Below are 12,829 nucleotides of genomic sequence, written 5' to 3'. Positions count from 1 at the left end.
ACGAAAGTAAAAGGTCTTGGAAGGGTCCTTCATCACACCCCACCCTGGATCATCTTGAAATGGTGTCATCACCAAATTCATAAGTTCAACCCATATGCTAACCATCAAGCCTAGTACGAAGATGAATATGAGAGAGTAAAGGGGTTCAGATTCTATCAATGAAACATGTCTTACATAAATGCTGCCATGGCCTTCATTCATGTAGCCTACCACCTCTTATGACAAGACATGTGCATTACACCACCTGTTGATCCTCAAGTTAAACTCCAAAGGGGCCAAATTCGAACACATACGGGGGAGGCCTTCACCATTATCCTTGCCATGAAATTTGATCAAATTAATCCAAGCCATTATCCAAGCATCATTTCTATTTAGAGGGGAGGAGCTAGGAACATCATTTGAAATTGTCATGGAATAACCTTCCAACTGAGGGAGCCATTGACTTCACATTGACCTTCTCCTAGTTTACGGGCAAGGTTGGCTTGAGCATCAACTTCTTGTCTTTAGCTATGACAGATGTGATAGTGAGACATGCAACAATGATTCAAGGATGCAATTGATTCTTCTAATGAGAAACGAGAGGAGATTATTCTTATTAAGATAGCCTAATTGGAGGTGTTGGATTGTGATGAGGGAATCCCCCAAGATGATAATGGAAGAGATGATGTGTATTATTGGCCAACTGGAGGCGAAGGTGGAGTCCATACATTTCAACAAAGTTATTTGTTCTTTGACTCGGTCCCCAAGCAAATTTTACTTTTGGACTTCCATTGGGTTTGAAGAGAATCCCTCTCCTCTTGCCACCCCTCTGTATTAATATAATTAAACTAAGTGGTTTTTTAAATTAAATATTTAATTTCAAAAAATTATAAATACAAAGTGCTTTAAATATTATTATCTACGACATAATATTATAAATTTATAAATATATTGGTTATCATGCTTTCAACAACTAAAAGAAAACTAAACTTTTAATTAAATCCAACTTTAATTAAATCTTATGTTTATGGTAAATCGTTCAATTCCACGAAAATAAGTTTTTTGTTTTTAAGACAAAATTTAAAACAAGGGGAGTTGCAGGGCAGCAAGTCCCTGCCTCGAGTAGATGATTTACTTGGGTTCAAGGGGGCTTGCTTCTGCATATGAAGAAGCGAACGTGGCTTATCAAGATAGTAGTCGAGACCTGTACCTGACCTATGAACTGAACCGATACCGAACAACCACAGGAAAGAGCAAGGGAATCAAATATCTGTGCTACAAGTATATAGACTTGTTAGAGTCCAAAGAAAAAACAACCACAGGAAAGATCAAGGGAATCAAATATCTGCGCTACAAGTATATAGACTTGTTAGAGTCCAAAGAATGAACAACCATAGGGAAGAGCAAGGGAATCAAATATTTGTGCTACAAGTATAGACTTGTTAGAGTCCAAATAACTTTCTATTGAATCTGTTCACACAACTTATAAAATGAAGCCTCTTCCTATCCACCCATGACACCATTTCAAAGTCTCAACAACATGTTCAGAACATTGATTCTTTCTGTTATCTCAAAATCAGGCCCTGGAAGGTTGCAGACCAGGAAGACTTCAAGTAACTGTTTCAAACCAATCTTTTAGCTAAGGCTTAGCCTCCTTAGCCTGAGAAGGCTCTCTCAAAGGGTTTAAGGTTTGTGATTGTGATTGAGATGGCTAACTCTTCTTATGAAATAGATAGGAATGAGGTTGGTAAAATCTGAATCGACAAGCATCCATTGGGCTCATGGAGTCATATGTCATTTAGCATCCACAGTGAATTGGTTTTGCAATGAAATCAAGGCATTCAGACTTCAATATATATAAAGTACAGCAGAGACAAAAGGGACAGTATATGAGCACATGAAGGAAATTAGAACACAACATGTGATTTCTAAGTAATCAAGTACTCATCAAACTGTAAACAACATGAAAGACAACAAGAGGAATTCATACATTGAAGTCACTATGATTCTTGAGCAGCAAAAAACCATTACTGTATTACCAAAAGGACAGAGTCTTTACATAAGCTTCACAACAGGCTTTTTTACATAAACTTCCAACCCTTATTACATTTCCCATCCTTCTATATATAGAGTTCCGCCTCTAACATTAACGGAACTCGAGAACTACTTGTAATGACACCTATTTAGCTTTTGACTGTCTATTAAATATAACAAACTTCCACTAGACCTTCTAGATATCTAAATCAAATAGGACTCTAATTCCATAACAGCCTTGGTCTACAATCATCCTCGTTCTTTGACATCTGGTTCCCTTCTGATTATGGATGTGATGGATATTTAAGGCTCCATGTTGGTCTTCAATGTCACATGTTTTCCAATAACCTGAAACATAGGAAACTACCCCCTGTGTACCGGTCTTTAGTTTGCCTCCAGATGTTTGGATCCAATGAAGTACATCCTTTATCTTTTAATTATCCAAAATGGAGCAGACTGCCACGTTCTTGATGTGTTGTCCACCGTTTGCATGCGTGAAAGCCAAAATTCTTGCAAACTGTTCCATATATCCTGAAGTGTGGTAAATATGCTCACTTTATGACAGAAATCTAAAGTAATATTCGTATGCATATTATCTCCACCTGTCTTGACCTGGTTGAATCTTAATAGCTTCAGCTGATGCCTTGCATACCTTGTAGACATTCACCTTTCAAAATTCCCGCTCATATTCAAAACCGGTTAATTGTAATTGGATTGTTTAGCTTCAGCAGTTTCGTAGCACGCTACAAAACTGCTGAGCTTTTATCATCACCTTCAGCAGTTTCGTAGCGCGCTACGAAACTGCTGAGTTGTTTCAAAAGTCACAGTTTCAACCCAAAACTTTGCTATTTGAGCACTTTGCTATTTAAGGATTCTTTTAACAGCTCCAAAACTTTTCAAAACTGAATGGGATGTTTGACTCTTCAAAAAGGATTTTACCAAGAAAAATCATCAAAACTTTGAGACATAACCTTACTTGTAATGATATTTCTTTATGAAGATTCTTGTAGCTGTTTCAGCTGTATCTTTAAGTATTCGATTTGTTTCTTCATCACTTTGATCCCTGACCTGATGTTTGTGTTTACCTTTTGGATAAACTGAGCTTCTTTTATTGCAGGAGTAGTCTAGCTACGAAATTGAACACTAAAATCCACCACTTCAGGAATTTGAAATGTTTGGTCTTCCCACCGGGCTTGCATTTGGTTGAAATAGGCTTCTTTAAGTGAAAATTTTCTGGCAGCCTTCTTTAGTCTAGCGATTTCAAGGTTGGCCAATCCCAATTTCTTTTTCAAGTCTTCCATATTGCCTTCTTCTTGGGTGACAACTGCTTTGCCTTTATCCTTTCTTTCACGAGGCCGAGTCTCCTCCCCTGTTTCATCTGCCTTTGGCGGTACCTCCTGTACTTGCTTGAACTTCCTTGTCATAGGTCTCCTGGGCTTGAACACAAATTGTTCAACTTGCTCATCAAACTTGAGTTTCTTTGAGGCTTTAACTTTTTTTGTCTTCTCTTTTCCTGATTGCATCATGTCTGGTGAGACCTCTAATTCCAACATACCCACCTTTGAATTTAATCCTGTGAAATTCAGTGTGAATTCTTTAGTCACCTATGCATTACCTCCTTGGAGCTTCTTGCAAGAATTCCAACATCCAGCTTGTTTGAATGCCTGCCCGACCTCTCTATTCTTCAAGGTTATATCCAAGCCTTCAGGCTCGTTTCTAAGACATTTACCTGATCTGTGGTCCTTCCTTTCTATCGATTCCTCCATGGAGATTCAGTGACCTGTAGGCTGGAAATGCTAGCGCTGCTCAAACTCCAAACTCTTCCTTGCTTGAATGGCTGCCTCGCTTGATGACGATGTTTTCAAATTGAAATCTAGTATATTTGTTTCTCATTCAAGGCCTACAAACATCATTAAAACCAAGAATACTTTGCCTTTCTTGGAACTTGTATTTCGTGCATATCAATGCACCTAATGATTGTAATGATGGTGATAAGTGGTTGGAGATGATGTATGGAGTGCATAAACTGACAATGAATGACATAGCCATAGGTTAATTTGACAGATTTGACAGTTGGGGAAAGATTCGCTACGTAATGCATGAATCTCTGATTTCACAGCGTGCTCAGTGTAAATTTTGAATAATGCGCTACGAAATCACCTAAAACCTATCGCGCTGTGCAATCACCTAATGGACCTTTGCGCCGTGAAAATGCTTAAAGGGCTTTTGCGCTACGAAACTGTTAAAAGGGTTAATGCGCTGCGAAAATGCTTCAGAGTGGTGGTTACATGCGCTATGCAATCACCTAAAAAGGCTGTTTGGTACATAATGATTTTGAAATCAAACTCACACATGGCTATGAGATCGGTGATGAATGCGGGTGGCCAGTGATAGATAAGAATGCATGTTTGACTTAAGACCTCCTAAACTGAGACTCTAAGGAAAAACAAAAACAATCTTAGACTAACACTGACCTTTATCATCAATCTGGTATGAGAAATATTTTGGCATTAGAATTCTTGAGTGATAACACTTTCTATGCTAAAGTGACCCAGACTTTCACCAACTTCGATGAGCAGATGAAGCATGAGCTTTCATCTATGGGCCCTATTTTGTAGGAATGATGTCAGTTGTCTTGGGGATGAGAAAAGACTTTGTGTTGGGGCCTTGTTGCCACCCTATTTGACAATTTGGGGACTCTCATAACCGTTCCATTATCGTTTCCCCACCTGGTCCACTTAAATACGAAAATTTTCCCAAAATGATATTCTTTATCATTAAGTCACATATTTTGAGTTTATTTGAACTGCATATGAAACAAGAAGAATATTTTTTTGTTTCCCCTTCTATCTTCTCTATCTACCAAAAATGTTTGAATGTGCGTAGAGGCAAACACACGAAATTTGGTTAAAACTTTATTTGTTTCAAATTCATAAGTAAATTCACTAAGAATGCACGTAAAATCAAACATGCCAAATTTTCTTAGAGCCTTAGTTTTTTGGATTGCAATAGATATATTAAAACAAATTCATGGGCCAAGACTTAGATCAATTTGAACAGATCAGTCCTAAAACCTGAAAAACTTGTGGAACGAGTAATTATCCAATAATTACTGCATAGACTGAACCAAATTTCGGTGTCCAGGGCGCCTAATTTAATCCAAGGCTCTGAGTTATACACTGTTAAATGCTTATTTATTTTCCTCTAAGGTGAACAACTAAGATCTTATTGAGCTCAAGGCTATTCTGCTAAGATTTAAAGACTACTAAATACTCTCTATTGAGACACTGCTTTAAGCTACTGAATATTTTAGGGAGAAATTGAAATAGAAATTAATTTACATACTTGCTTGAAGATGAAGTCGCACGTAACAGGTTCTGCTGCCAGACTAAAAACCCAAGATTTATGTATGTAGGTTTTCAACTATTCGACCTATTGTTGCCAATGCTATTCTTGATACATTAATAAGAATATTTATTCAAACATAAGATAAAAACCTAAAATTCATATGACTAATGAAAAACTTAGTTATAACTAAGTCAACCATAGTTAACCCCAAACAAAACTGTAGTTCGATTTATTATCTATTATTGAAAATATAATCATAATTGCCACACCACATGAAGACGACTAATGAAAAACATAGTTATAACTAAGTCAAGAAGGAGATTCACTGTATGTGAAAACATTCAAATAAAATACAAGAAAAACAACCATTACTGATATATAATTTTTTTCCTTCTGGAAAACAAAGTGGCTACTACTTTATAAAATTGATATATTGGAGAATCGCTTGAAAAACTATGGATATACAAACTTGGCAAGAATGGTTGTCTGGGAGGTCCAAGTGAAATATTTTTCGACCTTTTTCCAATAAATCATTTAGTAATTCTTTCGTAGAAAAGATATCCTTATACAATCATGTGTGGAAGTAGGGATATATCAATGAGAGACAAATATAGAGGCAAATTTATTACGCTTTGTTCAAGCTGCCAACTCCCATAGCTATTATATATCTATCTTGTTTTTTTTATTGATCTCTGTCATTCGCATATTACAGTCGCATGTTCTGATGGCCTTTTTTTCTTTCAGATGAGCATGTTCTGATGGCCTTATCCTTGTCCAATCAGGTACAATATATTTGGAGAAATTTGGCGAAACACAGCTTGAATATGTCGGATATTGCTTTGCCCTAACAAAATGTTGGGATGATGCTGCAAGTGCATATGCCAGAGTTAATTGTATTTCCAAATGCTTAGATTCATGTTTAAAAGGCCAGTTATTCAAGAGAGGATTGGAATTTATTGAACACTGGAAGAAAAGCAAGTGCAATACAGACTGTGGAAAATGCCATGGTTGTGAAATACTAAATCTTGAAACTGAGTATCTCAAGAAAAGTGCAACACATTATCATCGGATAAAAGACACTCAGTCTATGATGATATTTGTGAAGGCCCTTCCATCGCTAGACTTAATTAGATACTTGTGGCAGTGGAAGCTATAGCAGGGAACTTCAGTAAGGCTGCATAGGTTGCAGAGATGAAAGACGACTTATTAATTTACTCTGAGATGCTATTAAAAGAAGGGAAATATGAGCTAGCAATTAAATCCATTTTATTTCACGTCCAATTGAATTCATTGTGGAGTAAGAGTAATAAAGGGTGGCCACTGGAGAAATTCCATGGAAATATTGAACTGTTAGAGAAAGTAAAAGACATAGCAGGAAAAGAACCAAACCATGTATACGAGTCCATAAGTTTAGAAGTGGAAATACTTTTAGATGAGTTATACATTCTTCCTAAATTAACAGAACACAAGATCGTTGCACAGAGGATGAGAAACATCAGACTTGAAATTTTTACTCTTCGTAAAGCCCTGGATGCACATCTTCATTGAGATTTGAAAACATTTAATCTCCATGAAGGGATGCGTTTATTCAGTGAGGATGATTATTCCAAAATGCTGCTACAAAATAGAATTTCTCCTAAAACACTAGCTTATCTTTGGGATGAATGGGAAGATAAGTTGTTTTCCTCACTGAATTCTATTTCGAGACTTGAAAAATGACAGGAAGAGCAAGATATTCTCTACCTAGAGTATGCTCTTGAATACTTTGGTGTTAGAAAAAGTAAAAATGATACATTTTGTACCGTGTTTAATAGTGAGGCTTTCTCTCTTAAGGGTGGTATGGTCAAACTGCTGCAAAGATGCGGAAACACTTCAAAGATTAGCTTTCAGAAATTCCTTGTGCTAGAAAAATACTTTTTTGCAATGGAGCTCTATTATGTAGGACAATATGTCATTCAAAAATTGGAGCAGCTCTATGATTTTTGCACCAGAGAAAACTCTAGTCTTCTTGAACAAGGATATATTTTACTTAAAAGGTTTCAAGTTTTAGAAACTCTAAAAAATATTGAACTCTTGACTCGACAAAGTGGTTTGCCACAGGTTGCAAAGTTTGATCAAGAGTTATGGCTTCAAATGTATCAGGTTTCCAAATCTTTGAAAAATATGAAGCACTTGACTAGACCGACTAGGTTATGATGGGAAACAAAGTTTGATGGAGTGTTGAATGATTGTAAAGAATGTTTCTTTTATTTCTTCTTTCCTCTGAAACACAGAACTAAAAACATCAACGAATTTATCAGTCTAAGGGAAGATGCAACAACTATTTTGATTCTTCAAGACATCTCAGAAGATATTGTATCCAAGATGCAAAGACCTCCAACTCTTGGCCAGATTGAAATTAATTGCAAGTAGTACTTCCCCTTCTTTCGAAGGATCTGGTTTCAGAGTATTTAAAGAAAATTAGTATGTGCCTCGATGACAAACACTATTGGAATGCTCAAATGCTTTGGCTGCACATAAATACATTTCTAGAAATCAATTTGTAGGATAAAAGAATTTGTCTGGTCAAAGGCTTCGAAAAATCCCTATGTTCTACATTTAACAGCTGAGAGAAAATTGTTTATATTTCCCCTCATAATTACCTCATTCTTTTTGAGAAGCTATTCTTTCTGGACTGAAAAGAAAATGACTCGTACTAGGAATTATTACTAGGAAACACCAGATTTATTAGATTTGAATTAGCTAAAGCATATTGGTTTTGTTCACCTGACCTGACCTGATTGACCGGATTGACTGTTCTTGTTAGTTTAGTTGGATTCGTATGAATGACCTTGAAGCCCTGCGTGGATCACCAAAGATTGGATTCAAATCACGTGTTGGAGCTGTTGGAGTCGGAACCACAATGAGGGAAGCCCCACAAAACAATAAGTGCAAACAACATAGCCCACAACAAAGACATCAAAGCTTACTCTAAGGATCAAACTATCATTATGGCAGTCCTTGGAGCTGGCCGATCAGGAAGGTCATTAGGATCATCAGGCTGCATTGCCCCAATACACGTGAGTCGACAACCGACACTACCTACTTCCTGCTCTCTCCTCCTTCCTATACTACCGCCAGCCAATGATAGTCGATCCTGTTATGTTAGACACCACACCATGGCATGCACAAAGCCACTTGGTGTGTTGAGCCATGTGGAGTGCCCTTTGTATATTGTTACAAACATCCGAAACATCTGAAATAAACAAACATTTAATGTTTACAGATTAATGTTAGCATTACTTCCATTACTGAAACAAAAATCAATTAAATAAGTCCAATGAATGCATAATATAACCTCTTTGAATGCATAATATAACCTCTATGCCTCCGCTGCCTCAGGAAGAGGCCAAATAAGATGATCAAACATCTTATTGGCCATGGAAATCTTGATATCAAATCTGATAGGTTATTTAAGAAATAAGAGGAGCGTGAAAGCTAAAAACTTTGGGTTAAACGTAAAAGCGACTAATGCTACCATCGAAAAACAATTACTAATAGTCCCTGTCGTGACGGCAAGGACTAATAATATTACATGGTTCAACAATCATTTTAAATAAACACAACATTATACAAAATAAGTAGTTTCAACATCCAACAAAGGTGGATTAACAAAAGTAAAATATGAAGTGAAACAAATCTCATTGGTTCGCATGCTCATAAGGTGGTATCACCTTTCCCCCATTTATGTATAAATATAACATGCCTACCTCATTAATCCAAAAAGGATAATAGTCATTAGATTTGCAAATTGTACTAAGCTTTTCGAGATTAATCTTGTTAGAAATATATTCATGGGCTTCATTCCTCCAAATATAATCACTTCCAAATAAAGTTTCGGTAATGGCTATGGAAAGTAAAAAGGGGGACACACATTCAATTTGATTAATGATTTCAAAGAATAAAAAAGATTGATAACTTTTCATATTTATTTTTATGTATGTGATAGAAATTTGGTAATTGTGAATGGAAAAGGAGAGTAAGTTATTTATATATATAGTAAGTATTTAAATTGTTAACTCTATAATGAAAATTATGTTGGTTTGTTTAGTTTTACAACTATTTTTATCTTTAAAATTAGAACTTACATGTGCACATATTGTGACTATATACATTAACATAAATTATTAATTCGTTCTCCCTAGTGGGTAGATGAATACATCTCAACGGAGTTACCAAAGGGGATGGTGACGCTGCACTGACTCTCAAGGTTAATAAAGAAAAGGGTGGCATGGCCCGTATCCTATCCCCATGCGCAATATATGTGATGTACATTATAATTACATAGATGGCTTGCGATGTTTTAGGTTGTTCCTCTGTAGATTCTTTGATGAGATATAGGTTCATTTAACACACAATTAAATTACTTGGCTAAAAGTGGGATTTGTAGAATTTCTTGAGAGTATATCCTAGTGGAGGTGTGTGGATGGTCTGTGGAAGAGGTAGGTGGTGGATTGGTAATTCCTGATTTGGATTTGGCAAGTCAAACTTCAAGTTTACGTTGTATGCTACACTATGTGATGAACTCAATTATATATTACTTATGAATTAAACACTTCCATGTATTTGGATTTCTAACATAAAGTGGGTTAAGTAAGGGATACAAATTCCAGGGACTTTGGAGGTTGCTTGCTTAGGATGGTATATGTTTCCTTAAGGCAGGAACCTATGAATTGTTAGGATAGCCATTGAAGACTGGTTGTTATGTTTTAAATAGAATGGATCCTAAAATTAATAGAACTGCAAGAGAAGTACACAGGCCGGGTTGCCTTCGAAAAATGTGACAAGGGACAAAATTAATGGATTATGGGGGGATACACATATAACAGGTATAATGAGGAAGTCAACCATAGGAGTGGGACATTGGTAGAGGGAATAAAGTGCATTAAGAAAAAAAAGTAGTGAAGATCAGTGATAAGGAGAAATATTGAAGTTCAAGGCCAAGAAGAAGCACCTGGGATAGCTAATTTTGGTTGGAAATACAGGCATGAGAATATCTCTCAAGTGAGGACAATGGCCTCTTGATTCCCCATTAGCTAGAGGGTGGAGATGGTTTTCTCTAGAGTCCCATGAAAGTTGGGGTGGAAGGATTATTTCTTGGATTCCTATAGGGAGGACTTTTGGAGACTTTCTTGCTATGTTTGTTTACAGTGGGTCTTGGATTCTCTTCTATGGGTGGAACCACTATACTTTATGTTTCAAGGTGGAGGTGAAGCCTCTGGAGTCCCTGGAGTTCATTTGTTATTGAACAATTGAAGGGTGGAGGTGGCGGGCCTCTCGATTCCCTGCAAAGTTATTGACTGTTAGTTGATTGGTGGGTGGAGGTGGGTGGGCCTCTAGAGTCCCTATCCCAATTAGTAGTGGTGATAAATCCCTAGAGTAGAACCACCTTATTTTCTGGAATCTGGGTCAGTGGCGATAGCTACAAGTGAGAAATGGCTGCAGTTTCTTTATGGTTGGGAGGAGAGTTGTTATCCCTGACTTAGTTTCCCAACTCTAATATTAGTTCAAGATAAGTATCTATACATGTACTATGTTCCATTGAAAAGATATCTATATAGATGTGTGTGTGTGTGTTCTAACTATTTATTTAGGTTTGTTTTGAATAATTGAATGATGCATGACTCACTAATGAATGTAGTCAAAGAGGCTTACTGATTGACTCTTGTAATTGTAACTTTCAACTAACACTCTTTGTGCAGGGATACTTTGATTCATTGAATGAAAAATGCACTGAATGTTCATAATGTTGTAGTGGTATGAGTAAGCGTTGAGAAGGAGACATCTTATTTATCCATGTAGTATTGATATCCTCATAACCTTTTGAGCTCTATGAGCCTTATAGTTGTCGTTATAATCTTTATTTATGATTACCGATCCTTCTAATGAGACATGTAGATATCTAGAATGGGATCAACTTGATTCTTGTGAGTTTTTAGGATTCAAAGGGACTACAAACCTCTGAGGGTCTAGATAGACCAATTGCTAGAATGCATTTTAATTTTTGGTTATTGAATACCTAACAAGAGGGTCTAAATGGATAATCTCCTAGTGTTGGCTTGTATGGGCCTGACCATGGTTCAAAGGTGATTTAGCCAAACAAATCCTAGTACTACTGGCCCTTTCGGCAACAATCCATGGAGCGCAGACTGGGGTCTCACCTGAAGTAGTATGGGAGGGTGCTAGAACCAAGTTTCTGCACCCTAGGGATGTTTGATGAGTTCAGGTGGTCCGCAGTTTGACCTTGTGCGCACGTCGCTACGCGCACATACCCGTTCCTCGTAGTCTAAGGTATTGGCTTCGCGTAACCCTACTCGAGGGTCAAATAGTGGTATTACCCAAGTCCTTACTAGTAATCCAATATTAGTTTATTAACTTAGCTTATTTGTATGATTTCAGTTATACTTAACAATATTCATGATTCATACAAGTGTGCGCAGTAAAGAAACAATACATTCGTAAATGATATCAAACATGTAATAACTCAGAACAGATACACAGAATTTGTAACAAAACCTTTCTTTATTAATCTCTTCTCTGATTACAGACTCGACTCCACCCTGTACACTTAGCTGCAAGGGTCCACGCACTCAGCTGCGAACTCTACTGGGCCTCTACGTACTCAGCTGCAGAGCCTTTTCCTACTCTACGACCCAAGGCACACTTCGCACTTTGATGCCCATCCTTCATTAGATTGGATGTCTCTTTACAACTTAGAGCCTCACTCTATTTATACAATCCCATGGTCTGTGGACCATGGGTAGGCCAACCTTACATTCAAGACTAGGGCAGAAAACCCTATGACTCTAACATACATTTCACGTCCGCAATTCATGGAGCTTTACAAAAATATCAACTCAAAACTTGGGATTTGAGCCCCAAAACATGTTGTGGGGGGATTCTATGCCCAACAAGCCCCCAACACAAACATCATGACTCGCCCTCGAGTCACTCTATCGGCACGAAGATCTTGGTGTAGAGTCCCTCCAACTGTTCTCGAATGGTACTGATGTCCACAACACACTGAGTTGTTGCTTGTTGAACCTGCTACATCCATGCTTCTTAGACCTTTGTGTCCAGCGTGCTTCCCTACATCTGCGCGTGCATGCCCTGTATGTGCACAAGCTTTCCTTTGATATTCGTTGTGATCATGAAGGCCTCATCAATCCATGTCTGAACACACACTTTGAGAACTACCTCCTTGTGTCGCACGGCATCCACTTGCTCCTTTAGTGCCTTAGCTTGTTGCATCCTCACAAGCCACTGAGCAAGGATGACTATCTGTGCAGTTCGTCAGACACTGTCATATTTCTACTAGAGTTATTGCGTCTCTGTCTCCAGGTGCTAGATGTTGGGGTCGTCTTGCAAAGCCATGAGGACCTCAAGTGCTTGTTCCAGCATGTTGGTACAGTCGTGCACTACACCCCCA

The sequence above is a fragment of the Pinus tabuliformis genome, chromosome 3_2 (genome assembly GCF_031772625.1).
Source record: "Pinus tabuliformis cultivar Carrire ecotype Pingquan chromosome 3_2, CPIR1, whole genome shotgun sequence".
In the NCBI taxonomy this organism is placed as follows: Eukaryota; Viridiplantae; Streptophyta; class Pinopsida; order Pinales; family Pinaceae; genus Pinus; species Pinus tabuliformis.
Note: the sequence above shows the minus strand (reverse complement) of the source record.